This window comes from Saccopteryx leptura, chromosome 3 (genome assembly GCF_036850995.1).
Source record: "Saccopteryx leptura isolate mSacLep1 chromosome 3, mSacLep1_pri_phased_curated, whole genome shotgun sequence".
Classification (NCBI taxonomy): domain Eukaryota; kingdom Metazoa; phylum Chordata; class Mammalia; order Chiroptera; family Emballonuridae; genus Saccopteryx; species Saccopteryx leptura.
The window spans coordinates 142,657,397-142,675,175 of record NC_089505.1 but is presented as its reverse complement, the minus strand read 5'-3'; the positions used below and the strand labels follow the sequence as shown (position 1 = coordinate 142,675,175).

General features: G+C 39.2%; 1 non-coding gene across 1 annotated transcript; it reads left to right on the top strand.

The window, feature by feature from the left end:
* The first annotated feature begins 2,920 nt into the window (after positions 1-2,920).
* TRNAS-GGA (transfer RNA serine (anticodon GGA)) lies at positions 2,921-2,996 on the top strand. The gene has a single exon. It is a non-coding gene; the product is annotated as a tRNA-Ser (tRNA).
* The last annotated feature ends 14,783 nt before the right edge of the window (positions 2,997-17,779 follow it).

The following is a 17,779-nucleotide window of genomic DNA, read 5'->3' as shown; positions in this document are numbered from 1 at the left end:
AAAAAAAGGAAATCATAACATTTGCAACAACATGGGTGAATCAGGAAGGTTTTATGCTAAGTGAAATGAACAAGACAGAGAAAACACAAATATCGTGTGATCTCATTTATAATTGGAATCTAAAAAACAAACAAACAAATTTAGAAAGAGTAATTTGGTGGTTCCCAGGGACCGAGTGCTGAGGAAAATAGGAAAATGTTAGTCAAAGAGTACAAACTTCCAGTTACAAGATGAATATATTCTGGGGATCTAATGAACAAGCAGGATGACTAGAGTTAACTATACTGTATTGTATACTTTTAAATAAAAGTTGTTAAGAGAATAGATCTGAGTAATTTGTTTTCACCACACAAAAAAAATAAACTATGTGAGGTGATGACTGTGTTAAGTAACCTTATTTTGGTAATAATTTTGCTGCATACACATGTATCAAATCATCGTGTTGTATACCTTAAATTTAACACTATATGCCAATTATATCTCAATAAACCTGGCAGAGAGGGTGGGAGAGAGAAAATAAGTATTCTATGGTCTTTTTCTGACCTTCTTATCTTACTACATTGTCTTCCTGACTTCTATATCTTCTCCTGAAATTAATAACATATCCCTTTTTTCTAGTAAAACTTAATACATGTAGTTGTCTTTTTGTCTTTCTATTATGATACTAGCTTTCTTCATGTTGATTTCTAACAGTTCTTTATTCATTGATGTCTTTTGTCTTCCAAATATATCTATAGCAAATGTTTTTCTTTTTTGTTTGCTTTATATTTTGCTTATTTTTTAACATTCATGGGATTTTAATTTTTAAATTTTCAGTGTTATTTTTTATTGCTTTTTCTTGAGTTGCTACACCTAAACCTTTCTTAACCTGAAATCTTATGTATATTGACCTGTGTTCTCTTCTAATCCTATCAATGGGCATCTTTATTTAATTTTAACACATCTAGAATGTGGCTTTTTTTAAAGAATATGTACAATTTCTGTGGACCTAGGAATTACTGGAGAGTTTAATATGTTGTAAATAAAGGAGCTCCTGCTTGGTTTCACATTAGCCCATATCCTCAAATTTTATCAACTCTGTGATTGTTAATTTTATGTGTCAGCTTGACTGATTAATGCACAAATACTTGGTAAAACATTACTTCTGAGTGTGTCTGTGAGAGTGTTTCTGGAAGAGATAAGCATTTGTTATCACTAGACTGTGTAAAAAATACTGCCTTCACCAATGTGGGTGGGCTTTATAAAATCTGTTGAGGGACTGAATAGAACAAAAATGTGGAGGAAGAGGAAATCTCTCTGCTTGAGCTAGGGCATCCATCTTCTGCCCTTGGACACTGACAATCCTGGTTCTCAGGCCTTCAGACTCGGACCTGGTTCCATCAGCCCGGTAGACCATCAGCCGCCTAGTAGACCATCAGCCCTCTGGTTTTTGGGTCTTCAGACTCAAGCTGAATTATATCACCAATATGGAGAACTTCCCTGGTTCTCCAACTTACAAACAAAAGATTTTGGGAATTGTCAGCCTTCATAACAGCATAAGCTAATTCCTATAATAAAATTTCTCATATATATTATATATATTTATGTAATTTATATAATATATATATTCTGTTTCTCTGGAGAACCCTGACTAACACAAAGTTCTTGAGATAATTCCTGGGTTTCAGGTCCACAGAATCTAAAGATGTAAGACTCAGGTCAGTCACCCTAATTTACTAAATTTTAGGTCAGTTCTATATCCACCTTCACTGCTTCATCCAGACATTTTCTCTGTTGTCACACAAGCTACAGCCTTAGCCATGAAAGCTAGAAAACAGCTTCATCTTTTATGTCATTTAGGTATTAATTATTTTCCATAGATTAGGACTATGCTATTTGGCACTTAGAGAGTGCTACTTATAATTGCACAATGCTGGTGGTGGTGGTGGTGGTGGTGGTAACAGTAGGGTGTGTGTGTGTATAAATATGCATACTTAAAAGTCTCTTTAAATACAAAATTAAGTATGTCAACATTAAGATGGTTATTCCTAGTGTCTCATAAACATTACTCTCACCCATATGATTGTGGGGAGACCTGCTTTGTCAACCAATCAGCAAATCCTCCTGCCCTGGACTAGACACTCAGGGGAGGTATATGAAGGAAAAGTGACAGCTGCTATGCCAGGATAACTCACAGTGGAATGGAATAATCAGAACACACACAGAAAAACAAAACAAAAAAACCCCAAGTTTAAGTAACAGAAACTTTAGATTAAATATACAAATATCAGCTATAAATTAGCAAGACACTGACACCAAAATGGTTTTAACAGTTCATTTCAAATCTAAAAGTCTAAGAATTGAGAAATATGAGTTGGCTAGGACTGTGTCCTTTGTGTCCGTGTATAGGAGTTATGATCATCAGCTGTCCTGCTGCTTGTCTAGAGAAACAGACCATCCAATTTTCTTAAGACTCTGTTAATATCAAATTAGGTGCAACATCTCAAAACTTGATAAATTATAATGTTTCTGCCCCTTCCTTCTTCTAGTTCATCTCTTTATTTCAGTAACATTATTAATTTATGAACAAATATTTTTATATTTTAATAAAATTCATTTGTAATATCTACAATGAAATAGATTCTACATTAAGCACAATAATTACAGAGATAAAAAATGAAGTCCCTTCCTTAATAGAGTTCGAAATTTAAGCAGGATACAGATAAACAATTCCAGTATAGTGTGAAACATGCTGCCAGTTGGGGGATAAGATGGGCAGAAAAAGAAATGGAAGGCTTCCTGAAGGAAATGTTACTTGTACTGAAACTTAAGAGATAGATGGAGTCCTGGCAGATTAGCTCAGCTGGTAGAGTACTGTCCTGATACACCAAGGTTGCAGGTTCAATTCTGGTCAGGGTTCATATAAGAATCAACAAATGAGGCCCTGGCCAGTTGGCTCAGTGGTAGAGCGTCGGCCTGGAGTGCAGAAGTCCCGGGTTCGATTCCCGGCCAGGGCACACAGGAGAAGCGCCCATCTGCTTCTCCACCCCTCCCCCTCTCCTTCCTCTCTGTCTCTCTCTTCCCCTCCCACAGCCGAGGCTCCATTGGAGCAAAGATGGCCCGGGCGCTGGGGATGGCTCCTTGGCCTCTGCCCCAGGCACTGGAGTAGCTCTGGTTGTGGTAGAGCTACGCCCCGGAGGGGCAGAGCATCGCCCCCTGGTGGGCAGAGCGTCGCCCCCTGGTTGGCGTGCCGGGTGGATCCTGCCGGGTCAGGCGCATGCGGGAGTCTGTCTGTCTCTCCCTGTTTCTAGCTTCAGAAAAATACAAAAAAAAAAAAAAAAAAATCAACAAATGAATGCATAAATATGTGAAAAACAAATTGATGTTTCTCTCCCTCTCCTTTCCTCTCTTTAAAATCAATTTAAAAAAAAAAGATAGAAATTTGGAGTGTGAGTGTGTAGAGAATGGAAGTTTTATGTGGTAGGAGGGAAAGGTCATAAGCATTGTGTACTATCACTGAGAGAAGCGCTGTCAATAATAAATAATGATTCATTGTCTTCTAATAGTTATTTGCAGCTTTACAAAGCACTTCCTTGTTGGCCACAGCCCACTGATAAAAATTAAAATGAGGCGACAGGATCTCAGTCTCCAAATCCATAGCCAGCTACCTGCTGTGGCTTTAGCCATCCCAGCAGAGTTCTTGGAAATACAGATGAAATATAGATCGTACAGATAATACTGATCGTCACATCTGCCAAATACATAGTATTTACTAAAAGCCAAGGTTATGTCCCCCAGATGAGTATTTTTCTACCCTAGAAAATTACACTAAGGCCCTGGCTGGTTGGCTGATAGAATGTCGGCCCAGCATATGACATGGCAAGTTTGATTCCTGGTCAGAGCACACAGGAGAGGCAACCATTTTCTTTTCTCCCCCTCCCTTTCCCTCTTCTCTCCCTCTTCCCCTCCTGCAGCCAGTAGCTAGACTGATCTGAGCATTGGCCCTGGGCACTCAGGCATCCCCAAACTATGGCCCGCGGGCCACATCGGCCCCCTGAGGCCATTTATCTGGCCCCCTGCCACACTTCTGGAAGGGGCACCTCTTTCATTGGTGGTCAGTGAGAGGAGCATTGTATGCGTCGGCCCTCCAATGGTCTGAGGGACAGTGAACTGGCCCCCCTCTGTAAAAGTTTGGCGACCCCTGGTTGGTCTCAGCACATCAGCCACAGGTGTTAAAAATAGCTCAGTTGATTAAGCATCAGCTCCAGACTGGGGTTGTCAGGTGGATCCCAGGCAGGGTGCAGGTGGGAATCTGTCTCAATATCTCCTGTCCTTTCAATTAAAGAAAAGAGGAAAGGGAAGGGAAGGGAAGGGAAGGGAAGGGAAGGGAAGGGAAGGGAAGGGAAGGGAAGGGAAGGGAAGGGAAGGAAGGGAAGGGAAGAGAAGAGAAGGAAAGGAAAGGAAAAGAAAAAAGAAAGAAAGAGAGAAAGAAAGAAAGAGAAAGAGAGAGAGAGGAAGGAAGGAAGGAAGGAAGGAAGGAAGGAAGGAAGGAAGGAAGGAAGGAAGGAAGGAAGGGAGGGAGGGAGGGAGGGAGGGAGGGAGGGAGGGAGGGAGGAAGGAAGGAAGGAAGGAAGGAAGGAAGGAAGGAAGGAAGGAAGGAAGAAAATTAAACCAAACCACAAAAATGCCTTTACTGCAGACCACTGATGTTCACACTGTGCTCACTGGGGACCTAGTGTTCTCAAAAAGAACCATAGAGTGGGACTTTGAGCAAGCTGATGTCCAGGCCCCACCCCCTAATCAAACTACTCAATATTTTATAGGTTCATGTATTCAAATTTTGCCTAAGATTTTTTTTGAAAGGGGTTCTGTGGCTAAAAAAATTTTTTTTAATAAAAATAATGTTTAAAACCACTGTTCCACTGTCCTGTTAATAATTGCCTCTATTACTTTAGAATGCTTTCTAGAATACCCTTAAATTCTAATAAAACTTAGAAAGCTATAATAGTGTGCTCTCTGGTCCTTAGGTCTTTACTGAGACCCTTTTCTTCCTTTCAGTAGGCTCTTCCCAAATCCAACCCCTCTAGATCCCCATGTCCATATCACTTTAATTCCTATTGTTCTAATCCTCAATTTAATAGAGTCTCTTCTTAGGGACAGAGATACTATTTCTTCCTGTGAATTTGGGACCCTGTATTTATAACAAGATATACTCCAAGAAAAATCTGCAACTTTGCACCACACCCACCATCCACAGCTCCTAATCTTTAGTTTGGTTCCCGAGGCATTCTAATGCATCTGGTCTTTTTCTGCCAGTCTCACAGCTGACTCTACCTTCTCTTCTAGAATTCCATCAGCCTATGACTCTTGAGGCCAGGAAATGTTCCCCTTTGCTCCCATGCTTGTCCTGGCTGTAGATTTTCCTCAAAAGATGTTTTAATTGGAATTGCTTCTATTGATGCTCCATAAGGGAGTACATTATGGGTCCAGAGAAATCCAATGCGGATTCAACCATGTGCTCTTCTCTCAAACTCTTTTCTACTTTAGAACTACTCAGGGCTCTGTACTTTAAATGATAGCATGAACAATCTTTTCTTCCATTCTTCTGTGTTCACCCGTTCTTTTTATGCATGTTCAGCTGGGTTTTTAAAGTTCCAATCTGTTCCTTAATTTGCTTCTGCAATTTCTCTGAGCTTTTTTTATTTTTGTAGTAACAAAAATTGATTTTAAAATCTCATAAGTAAAAACAATTTATGCAGTTGGGAAGCCCAAAGGATGCTAACTTCAGGCATAGCTGAGTCTAGGAATTCAAAAGATGTTACCAGTTCTTGCTAAATCTCCCTCAGCTCTTTTCCTTGATTGAGCTCATGAGCATGCACAAACACACACTCTCTCTCTCCTTGCCTCCCTTCCTCCCTTTTCTCATTATTTCTTCATTTTCAACCTCATCATTCTTCTATATTGGCTTATTCTGAGGCAGACTCTCTCCATGTGTCAACAAATGTTGTTCTTAACACCTGTGGTTTTAGAAGCAGTAGAACTTTCTTTTAGTATACCTACCAGAAAGAATACCAGTTGCTCTATCTAAGGCATATGTCCACCCAGCATCCAATCATTTATATGAGGAAAAGAAGAAACAGTGTCTATTGATCAGCCTTCCTCTCCTGCAGCCACCTCCAATTCCCTCTCCCACCCTGGCCACACCACAGAGAAGGTAAAGCTCCTGTGATTATCAGCCAACAAGAATCATAGTCTGGTGTTGAGGTAGTTCCCAAAAAGAAGCAAATAAAAATAAGAAATAGATATAAAAACTAGCATTGTTTGTTACATTTGGATACCTTCTTTCCCTTTTTTAATCCTCTCACAATCCCTTATTTTATTCTAAAATAAAAAAAAAATTATCTAAGCTAATGCACTTCTACTCTGGGTTTCTAATAGTCTCCCTCCAAAGCTTCAGCAGTAACTTCTCTTCTGATACCAAATTCTGAACCTTTTATTGGCTAATTGTGATTTCCCTTTGCCTGCATATAAACAACTCTGATGTCCAAAGTGTCCTAGGTGAAATCTTTTTTTTTTAATTCTTGCTTCATCTTTGGCTTTGAAATAGAACACATGCCTGCTATAATTAGTATAAACCCCTATATTTCTCTGTTTCTTGTTTCTGTTAAATTCTACCACTCCCTCATGCTTAAACTCACATTCTAGTTTCCCTGACCATAATCATTGTCTATACCAGAGGTAGTCAACCTTTTTATACCTACCGCCCACTTTTGTATCTCTGTTAGTAGTAAAATTTTCTAACTGCCCACCAGTTCCACAGTAATGGTGATTTATAAAGTAGGGAAGTAACTTTACTTTATAAAATTTATAAAGCAGAGTTACAGCAAGTTAAAGCATATAATAATAATTAACTTACCAAGTACTTTATGTCAGATTTTCGCTAAGTTTGGCAGAATAAATCTTTATAAAACAACTTACTATAGTTAAATCTATCTTTTTATTTATACTTTGGTTGCTCTGCTACCACCCACTATAAAAGCTGCAATGTCCACTAGTGGGCGGTAGGGACCAGGTTGACTACCACTGCTCTATACTGTCAACTCTGACATAGAAATATAATTGATTGAATTGATTTATGGATGATGGGTAGATGATGAATGGATGGTGAATGTTAGATGACAGATGGACTGAAAGACAGATAGATGAACAGATGGACAGATAAATAGATATAGAGAACCTAAGAAAGTTGAAGCCACCCCACCTATACCAGTTGTTGTCAATTCCAATCCCAAACCTCAGAAGCTCTGCCTTCTGAGGACTGAGCTTGGCTCTAAAGCAGCACCTTCCCACCCCCTAGAAACACCCAGTACTCTTCCAGTTCTGAACACTTTGCCTTTAAGAAACACTGTTTAAAGTCCCTTGATCAGACCTTCCCTAAATGGAAGAATGTAGAAATGATACCCTATACCTACCAAGACCAGATTGCTCCAAGTGGTTTATGATTTCCCAGATGATCCTATTTTATAAGCCTCCTGAGTGAGCCCTAGAAAATAATCCCCTTTCCTATCAATATCACATCCCATTAGTTAGAGACCCTAATCAAGATCATCTACCAAATCAGGAACATTTTTCTCTCCGTGCAGGATATTACCCACTAGAAATTTCTCTAAGTCTTAACATTCTTAAATGAACCTGCCTACCAAAATTCAGTTCTGATACATATTTTAACTCCTATCTGATAAACCATGCAAATAATAGTCATATCAGAAAGTGGTAAACCATAATCAGTCTCATATCCTCCCATGGACATAGGAAGACAAGAAAGGGCCCCTTCTTTTCATCCATAGCATGTCTCCCTTACACCATCCCTTCAATGTTAACATCTCTAACTTGATCTACTTAATCTTTCAAGGTTGTCAAAAGACACAAACCAATAAGACATACCATGTAGGAATCACAGAAAAAAATCCAATCAAAATCCAAAAAGAAAGTAATCAAAGTGAATACATCACCCAGAAAAGACACCCTTCAGGAAATATAACAAGGGATATTTCAGGAAAATTATTTCTTTCAGCAAAACCCACTGAGAAATCTAGAGGAACTTATTCAGCCACCTTGACTTTCTTACATACACACACACAAACACACATAAATTTTAAACCTCTGTGTATAGTAGATAAATACATTGCACAGAGACCTATAAGGTAGAAAGTTTAAATATTTAATTAAAATAAATGTATACTTATTTTAAACTCTATGTTTAAAAAATTATTCTTGTCATTTAACATAGTCATTGGAGTTCTTGAATTAGAGAATTTGGAGAGGTAGAACTTTATGTTCAAGGAATAATTAATGCTCAAAAATCAGTATAGCCTGACCAGGCGGTGGCACAGTGGATAGAGCATCAAACTAGGATGCCGAGAACCCAGGTTTGAGACCCTGAGGTCGCCAGCTTGAGCACATGCTCATCAGATTTGAGTAAGGCTCACCAGCCCAAGGTCACTGGCTGGAGCAAGGGGTCACTCAGTCTGCTGTAGCCCCCTGGTCAAGGCACATATGAGAGATCAATCAATGAACAACTAAGGAACTATAACAAAGAATTGATGTTTCTCATCTCTCTCCCTTCCTGTCTGTCTATCACTATCTGTCTTTCTCTCTGACTCTCTCTGTCTCTGCCACACAAAACAAATCATTATAGAATTGAGATTTAGTGCATACATTCAGTTAAGTCTGGTTCAAATTCCAACTTCAAGTGGAAAATTCTTGATAAATTAATCTCGCTGAGCCTCAAATTTCTTTCTAGTATAATGTAATCTCTCCTAAAATTCTCTGGAGGATAAATTAGTAATCTGACATAGAATGCCCAATATATAATAATAATAAATGGTAGAATATTATTATTAAGTTCATTGTAGTTGAAGAATTGGAGAGTGGTAATTTTTGCTTTTCTTCTTAGACCTAGAAAAGACTCTTAGTGTTAGAGTGAACCATTAGTGATTACTGCAAAATCCACTGTCTAAAAAAAGTCAAATTTAGCCAGGCAACAGTTTCCTTGAACCAACTCTATTGTGAAATTTTATACTGTAATATTTTACAGTTTTGTTCTAATATATTTTCTCAGGTCATATAAACCAACATCTCTTCACTTTATGCCTAATCTGAAGTATTATTGCTCACAAAAATCAGGGGATATTTTATCACTTCATATTCATTTTGAAATATCTCCTAATTATTATTATTTTTTTTGTATTTTTCTGAAGTTGGAAACGGGGAGGCAGACTCCCGCATGTGCCCGACCAGGATCCACCCGGCATGCCCACCAGGGGGTGATGCTCTGCCCATCTGGGGCATTGCTCTGTTGCAACCAGAGCCATTCTAGCGCCTGAGGCAGAGGCCATAGAACCATCCTCAGCGCCCGGGCCAACTTTGCTCCAATGGAGCCTTGGCTGCGTAGGGGAAGAGAGAGACAGAGAGGAAGGAGAAGGGGAGGGGTGGAGAAGCAGATGGGTGCTTCTCCTGTGTACCCTGGCCGGAAATCAAACCTGGAACTCCTGCACGCCAGGCCAATGCTCTACCACTGAGCCAACCAGCCAAAGCTCCCATAATTTTTGTGAGCAGTATGTTTAAACAAAATCCATCCTCTTATATCTGCCTGTATGTGTCAACACTGTTTCTTCTCTACATTCCAAAATGTCAGCGATAAACACATCATTGTTTCTGAGTCACTCTAGCATTATACCTTCTTAGTATATCACCATTACAACAAAAATATGCTTGACATGAGTTCTCCAAGAAAAAAATTAGAGCATCTAATTACTAAAAAATAATCATCATCATCAAAGTCCCTGTAAAGCAAATTCTCAGATATTTTTCAGCCTTTCATTTTCTGCCTTTCAAATTAAGAAAACATAAAAGGAATAGGAAACACGGGCTCCAGAGTTGGAGAAAGAAAATTTGAATGAGAGGCAAAAGATCTAGGATCCAACCCCACCTTCACCAATCATCGACTTCAGCCACTTAAACCTTCTAAATGTTAGTAAGAACAACAATATGTACCTCACAAAATAATGTGTAAATTATTAAATGTAAAATGCCCACTTCAATGCTTTCATGTATTAGGTCCTAAAAAAAAAAGTACAAAATGCCTAAAGACTCCTGCAGTTATCTCTCCTTTTCTAGTCTTAGGAAAGAAAATTAATTAAGTTAATCAGGGCATTACCTGATAGAGCACTAGTTTTCCAATAGTTTTGGTATTAAAACACTTTTTTTAAAGCAAAACTGTGTAGAAGCATAAAATACTATGTGCTAAAATATGGTCAGAAGCAGAGCTGCTTCCTTCAACCACCCACCAATTCATCCATTCAGACACTAAATACCATTGGTGTCAGGCCTTGTACTAGATACTGAGAATATAAAGAATAAGATAAAATTCCTCCTGCTATCAAGGAAATTGGCATATGATCATGTCTAATCCCTCCTCTGTAAATTTTAGGTAATGATTGGTTCAAAGTGGAGGATCCTGAATGGATACACAGAAACTAAGGTGTGTGTACATGAGCCTGAGTACATGAGCCTGACCTGTGGTGGTGCAGTGGATAAAGCGTCAACCTGGAACACTGAGGTCACCTGTTAGAAACCCTGGACTTGCCTGGTCTAGGCACATAAGGGAGTTGATGCTTCCTGCTCCTCCCCCCCCCCGCCTCTTTCTTTTTCTAAAAAAAAATGAATAAATAAAAAAAATATAAAAAAATTTGTGGTACATGAAATAGGCTGTTTGCTGCAGACAGCATAACACAACCCAAATTTAAAGCTTTGAGTGAGGCTGCTGCAATATAAGGAACAGTCTGAAATGTCAAGTGCACAAAGACAGGTAGAGAACAAGAAATAATGCCAACAGGAAGGCACAACACTTAAGCCAGAAAAAGTAAGGTTTCCAGAGGCAGACACTGGAGAGATTTCATGTGGTGACAGTTTATTGGAGAGCAATAATAATTCAAGGGGCATGGCTGCTTAAAGGTTGGGTAGGAGGAAGCTGTAAATGCCTTAGAGCCAGTTTGATGAGGGAGGGCATTATGCAAATGCAGAAAAATACATTCAATCACGTAATAATATGTAAAATTTTTAAAGTATAATATACGGTTCAGTAAGGGACCACATCCTAGTTGAAACGTTAATGAATTGCAATACATTCAGAGGAAGGATCTGCATAAGTAAAATGATACAGATAGAATTTCACACTAAGAATGTGGGAACAGCTGGGTTTATTTTGCCTGGAGAAGAGAAGGGCGTGATAGTGGTGCCATGATAGATGACTTCTAATATCTAAATGGCTATAGAAGAGAGAAGAAATACTTTGCGAGCAGTTCTAGAAAAGTCATTCCCAGAGCTCTCACTACAATCTCTGATTGTGTAATATTTCCTTCCGAAGGTCCTTCTCATCTTAAAACCCATATCTTTTTATTGGCATCTCTGTCTTAGCCACCATGAATGAAACGTAGAAATCATTCAAGGTACTAACTCACTCTAGTACTTTCATATCAATTTAATAACAAAATTCTCTTCATTCTACTCCCTTAACATGTAAAGGGAGTTTTCTAAAACAAACAAACATATAACCATACTGCAGTTCCCTACCAAAAGTTCTTAAATGAACCTCTGTTCTTAGAGTAGTTTTCCAAAGCACACAGTATCAGGCACAGTCCCATGGACAGAGTTTGAGTGGGTGTGAGAGGCTCTTAGGTGCAAAAGTTTGGGAAACAGACTTTCCTCAAAACCTCTCTTAGTGATCAGAGAATACTAAAGTCTGAGAAGTCTTTCAGTAAATTATTTAAATTTATGCAATTACTGTTCCTTAGTTGTCTTTTTCCTAACCACTTAATATCTCTTAATTTTTAATCAATCAGTGTTTAATAAAATATATTTGGACTAGAAAATAAAATGGCCTGTAAAGCCATTCATAAGAAGTTTTCAACTTTATCAAATACTGTATTTATAAATTAATCAATTCAAGAAATATTTATTGAACAGGTACAATGTTATATACTAAGGATACAGTGGTGAACCACTAGACATGGTTGTGTCCTTTTAAGTATTGACTTACAGTTTTCAAAAATTATGACATTTTTTATTTTTTCAAGCTTTTGCACATGCTACACCTGCTACCTGGAATGCCCTTTCCCCATCTTCTCCTGACAAACTCCTCCATGTTCTTCAGCTGCTCACACACTAAATTATGAGTTCCTCAACCATAGAAAGTACCTTATTCATTTTTATTTTCCTATACCTAGCACTGTACTTGATACATACTTCCACTCAATAAATGCATATTAAATTAATAAACAGGTAAATGACAAAATATTAAAATTTTCTTATTCTAATATTTTAAGAAATCACTTTAAAATTCTGTTAAAACATGTATTTTTGGAAGTCAGAGTAATGGCAGGGTAGGAAGCAATACCGATAAATCTCCCCCAAAACTCAACGAGATCTTCAACCAGAAACAGAAAAACCTATACTTGGAGCCTCCAGATGCTTCACAATACACCCAAAGGTATGGTTTAGTGAAAAATTGGCTAAATATATAACCAAATCCCGAAGGAAATAGGGAGTAAGAAATGCTCCACCTTCCTCACTAACCTAAACAGGGCGGCTTTCTCTGGTAACTGTGAATATAGAAACTGAGGCGGGCAAAGGGCAATAGATCCAGGCCGCGGTACAAACGGCCGAACCAGGCTGTGGCACGGAGATCCAAGCCGAGAAAAAACTGATCCTGTGGCAACCCGGGCAATACAAGCTAACACTCGCGCCAAACCCAAAGAAAGAAAGACAAGAAGGGCAGCCATTTTACCCCATCTCCTGGTCAGCATGCTCGCAGTTAGTGGGCAAGAGATTTCTTCCTAGGCCTCGAGAGTGGGTGCCCGTGTTGCCCCACGGAGAGGCAGGGTCAGAGGCCTTTCTGTGGGCCGAGGGCAGAGTCTCTGGGCAGCCCCAGTGCCCTGGGAAAGCCACGCACGGGAGGGAGTGAGAACTAATTCCAACAGTGGAGATTTTCCGTGCCGGAGGGGGTTTCATTCAGAGGGAAACGTGGCCGGCCTCATATCCTGGTTTGCGTGCGCAGATAGTGAATGAGAGTCCTCCGAGTGCCTCGGCAGTGCGCGCCCGTGTTATCGCACAGAGGGGCAGAGTCAGGGGCCTTTGTGTGGGCCAAAGCGGAATCTCGGGCTGCCCCAGCGCCTTGCAAAAGCCGCGCACGGGGACGGAGCGAGACTCAATTCCAACGCTGCAACTTTTCCCTGCGGTTGGGGGTTTCACTCAGAGCGTGAGACTGCTGGCCGGATATCCTGGCCTGCGCGCGCGCAGACAGTGAGTGAGAGTTTCCTCCAAGCGCCCCGGAAGTGGGCGCCCGCCTGTGTTACCGGACAGAGTGGCAGAGCCAGAGGTCTTTGAGTGGGCGGAAAGCCCGCCTGATTATGCTAGCAGCTCTGACTGACTGAGCCTTACCCAGAGCCCTGTGCTGAGTGGAAATAGAGTGGGGAGATGCCAGCTCTTTGAGCCTCTTACTATCCAGGCAGAGGCAGCAGCAACCCCATAGCTGGATTATCAGGCTACTAATTGAAGAAGGAAAGACTAGGAGAAAGGCTCCAGGAACACGGACTCTCTCACTGTCGGAGCCTATAAATGCTAATGAGCCTCGACTGCCAACGAGACTAAAGCACAATACATGACATTGCCATAGAGACTTATCAACTGCAAACCTCTACCTGAGCATGCCAAAGGGGCAGAACCCGGGGTACAGAGTCACCGACCAGAAAGAGGGAGAGAAAAGAAAAAGCAAGAAGATAACCTCTCAAAATCAAGAATAATCTGCAGACTTTATAACCTATCCCATTTTATTATATTTGTTCGTTTGTTTCTCTTATCTTCATTCTTGATACTTTTTTTCCTCCTCCAATTTGGCCGATTAACTCTCTGCCGGTCTTACTCTCTCCTCTCCTTGAACTACACTACCCATAAGTGTTACATTTCCCATTATCTTTTCTCTTCTCTTCCTTTCTCTCTATGAGGGTTGCACTCCAAAACCCTTAACTCTCTCTCTCTCTCTCTCTCTCTCCTCTCTTTTTCCTTCTTTTAGTGGTTCCCTCTTTTTTTCTCTCTCTCTCTTTCTTTTCTCCCTCTATATTAGTTTCTTCCTTTCTCCTTTACATCTCCTCTCATTCAAACCTCAATAACAAACAAATTATCTTATCTGGGACACAAACTTATGTTTGTGGCATTTTGGGGGGTTTTTACTTCACCTTTTTAACTCACTAGCAGTGCTCCCATCCCTGGCTCTCCATATTATCTAGTTCTTGTTCCACTAAATACAATAGTAATTTTTTAATTTGTCCCCCCATTTTTCCGTTTTCCTCTTATTCCTCTCATCATAACTCTTAGACAACCAACACCTAAAAGCAAATCATTTTATTCTTGACCCAAATTTTTTCCTTATTTGCTTTTTGTGGGTTCATACACTCTTTTTTTTTCTTTTTTCCTTTTTTTTTTTTTTTTTTTTTGCCCCTTTATTACTTTTCCCCAATTCAGGCCCTCCATCACATAAAGTACATAGAAGAAGGCATAGGTACTCAACTCATGGACCTGGGTTTTAAAGAGCATTTTATGAATTTGACTACACAGACAAGAGAAGTGAAGGCAAAAATTAATGAATGGGACTACATCAGACTAAGAAGTTTTTGCTCAGCAAGAGAAACTGATAACAAAACAAACAGAAAGCCAACTAAATGGGAAATGATATTTTCAAACAACAGCTCAGATAAGGGCCTAATATCCAAAATATACAAAGAACTCATAAAACTCAACAACAAACAAACAAACAATCCAATAAAAAAATGGGAAGAGGATATGAATAGACATTTCTCCCAGGAAGAAATACAAATGGCCAACGGATATATGAAAAGATGCTCATCTTCTTTAGCTATTAGAGAAATGCAAATCAAAACGGCAATGAGATACCACCTCACACCTGTTTGATTAGCTGTTATTAGCAAGACAGGTAATAGCAAATGTTGGAGAGGCTGTGGAGAAAAAGGAACCCTCATACACTGTTGGTGGGAATGTAAAGTAGTACAACCATTATGGAAGAAAGTATGGTGGTTCCTCAAAAAACTGAAAATAGAACTACCTTATGACCCAGCAATCCCTCTACTGGGTATATATCCCAAAAACTCAGAAACATTGATACGTAAAGACACATGCAGCCCCATGTTTATTGCAGCATTGTTCACAGTGGCCAGGACATGGAAACAACCAAAAAGCCCATCAATAGATGACTGGATAAAGATGATGGGGCACATATACACTATGGAATACTACTCAGCCATAAGAAATGATGACATCGGAACATTTACAGCAAAATGGTGGGATCTTGATAACATGATACGAAGCGAAATAAGTAAATCAGAAAAAAACAGGAACTGTATTATTCCATACGTAGGTGGGACATAATAGTGAAACTAAGAGACATTGATAAGAGTTTGGTGGTTACGGGGGGGGGGAGGGGGGAATGGGAGAGGGAAAGAGGGTGGGGAGGGGCACAAAGAAAACAAGATAGAAGGTGACAGAGGACAATCTGACTTTGGGTGGTGGGTATGCAACATAATTGAACGACAAGATAACCTGGACTTGTTATCTTAGAATATATGTATCCTGATTTATTGATGTCACCCCATTAAAAAAAATAAAATTATTAAAAAAAAAAAAACATGTTTTTTGTAATAGCAATTTCAAGTATAAAGTATTAATAATTTATTACTTTAAAGAGATGCTTATAAGTATCTCTAAGTTTATCTACTGACTTCTTATCATAGTTATTTTTCATAAATTACAGGTACATCTGTCGTGTTCTTAATTGTACATAAAGTACTAATTTGCAAGAGTTTTAAATATTTGTTACCTGGAAATTGAAGTAAAATAGCAATTAAAAACTGAGGTTCACCTGACCAGGCAGTGGGGCAGTGTATAGAGCGTGAACTGGGATGCAGAGGACCCAGGTTTGAGACCCCGAGGTTTCCAGCTTGAGCCTGGGCTTATCTGGTTTGAGAAAAAGCTCACCAGCTTAAACCCAAGGTCGCTGGCTTGAGTAAGGGGTGACTCTGTCTGCTGTAGCCCCTAAGTCAAGGCACATATGAGAAAGCAATCAATGAACAACTAAGGTGTTGCAACGAAAAACTAATGATTGATGCTTCTCATCTCTCTTTGTTCCTGTCTGTCTGTCCTTACCTATCCCTCTCTCACTCTTTCTGTCTCTGTAAAAAAAAAAAAAAAAACACAAAAAAATCCCTGAGGTTAAATGTTAAATAATCTGATCTTAGAAAAACACAAATATACAGTAAAATTGCTTATTTTTTTCCTTTGTGATTTAAAAAAAATTTTTTTTATTAATTTTACTAGGGTGACATCAATAAATCAGGGTACATATGTTCAAAGAAAACATGTCCAGGTTATCTTGTCGATCAATTATGTTACATACCAATCACCCAAAGTCAGATTGTCCTCCGTCACCTTCTATCTAGATTTCTTTGTGCCCCTCCCCCTCCCCCTTCCCCTCTCGCCCCCCCAACCACCACACTCTTGTCTATGTCTCTTAGTCTTGTTTTTATGTCCCACCTACTTATGGAATCATGCAGTTATTGGTTTTTTCTGATTTACTTATTTCACTCTGTATAATATTATCAAGATCCCACCATTTTGTTGTAAATGATCCAATGTCATCATTTCTTATGGTTGAGTAGTATTCTATAGTGTACATGTGCCACATCTTCTTTATCCAGTCTTCTACTGAAGGGCTTTTTGGTTGTTTCCATGTCTTGGCCACTGTGAACAATGCTGCAATGAACATGGGGCTGCATGTGTCTTTACAAACTATAGAAATGATCCCTGAAAGTATAGTCTTGCATGTGTCTTTACATAGCAATGTTTCTGAGTTTTGTGGGTATATACCCAGTAGAGGGACTGCTGAGTCATAAGGTAGTTCTATTTTTAGTTTTTTGAGGAACCACCATACTTTCTTCCATAATGGTTGCACTACTTTACATTCCCACCAACAGTAGATGACGGTTCCTTTCTCTTCACAGCTTCTCCAACATTTGCTATTACCTCTCTTGTTAATAAAAGCTAATCGAACGGGTGTGAGGTGGTATCTCATTGCAGTTTTGATTTGCATTTCTCTAATAGCTAATGAAGATGAGCATCTTTTCATATATCTGTTGACCATTTGTATTTCTTCCTGGGAGAAGTGTCTGTTCATGTCCTCTTCCCATTTTTTTATTGGATTGTTTGTTTGTTGTTGAGTTTTATAAGTTCTTTGTATATTTTGGATATTAGGCCCTTATCTGAGCTGTTGTTTGAAAATATTATTTCCCATTTAGTTGGCTGTCTGTTTATTTTGTTGTCAGTTTCTCTTGCTGAGCAAAAACTTTTTAGTCTAATGTAGTCCCATTCATTTATCTTTGCCTTCACTTCTCTTGCCTTTGGAGCCAAATTCATAAAATGCTCTTTAAAACCAAGGTCCATGAGTTTAGTACCTATGTCTTCTTCTATGTACTTTATTGTTTCAGGTCTTATATTTAGGTCTTTGATCCATTTTGAATTGATTTTGGTACAAGGGGACAAACTGTAGTCGAGTTTCATTCTTTTGCACGTGGCTTTCCAGTTTTCCCAGCACCATTTGTTGAAGAGGCTTCTTTTCTCCATTGTGTGTTGTTGGCCCCTTTATCAAAAATTATTTGACCATATATATGTGGTT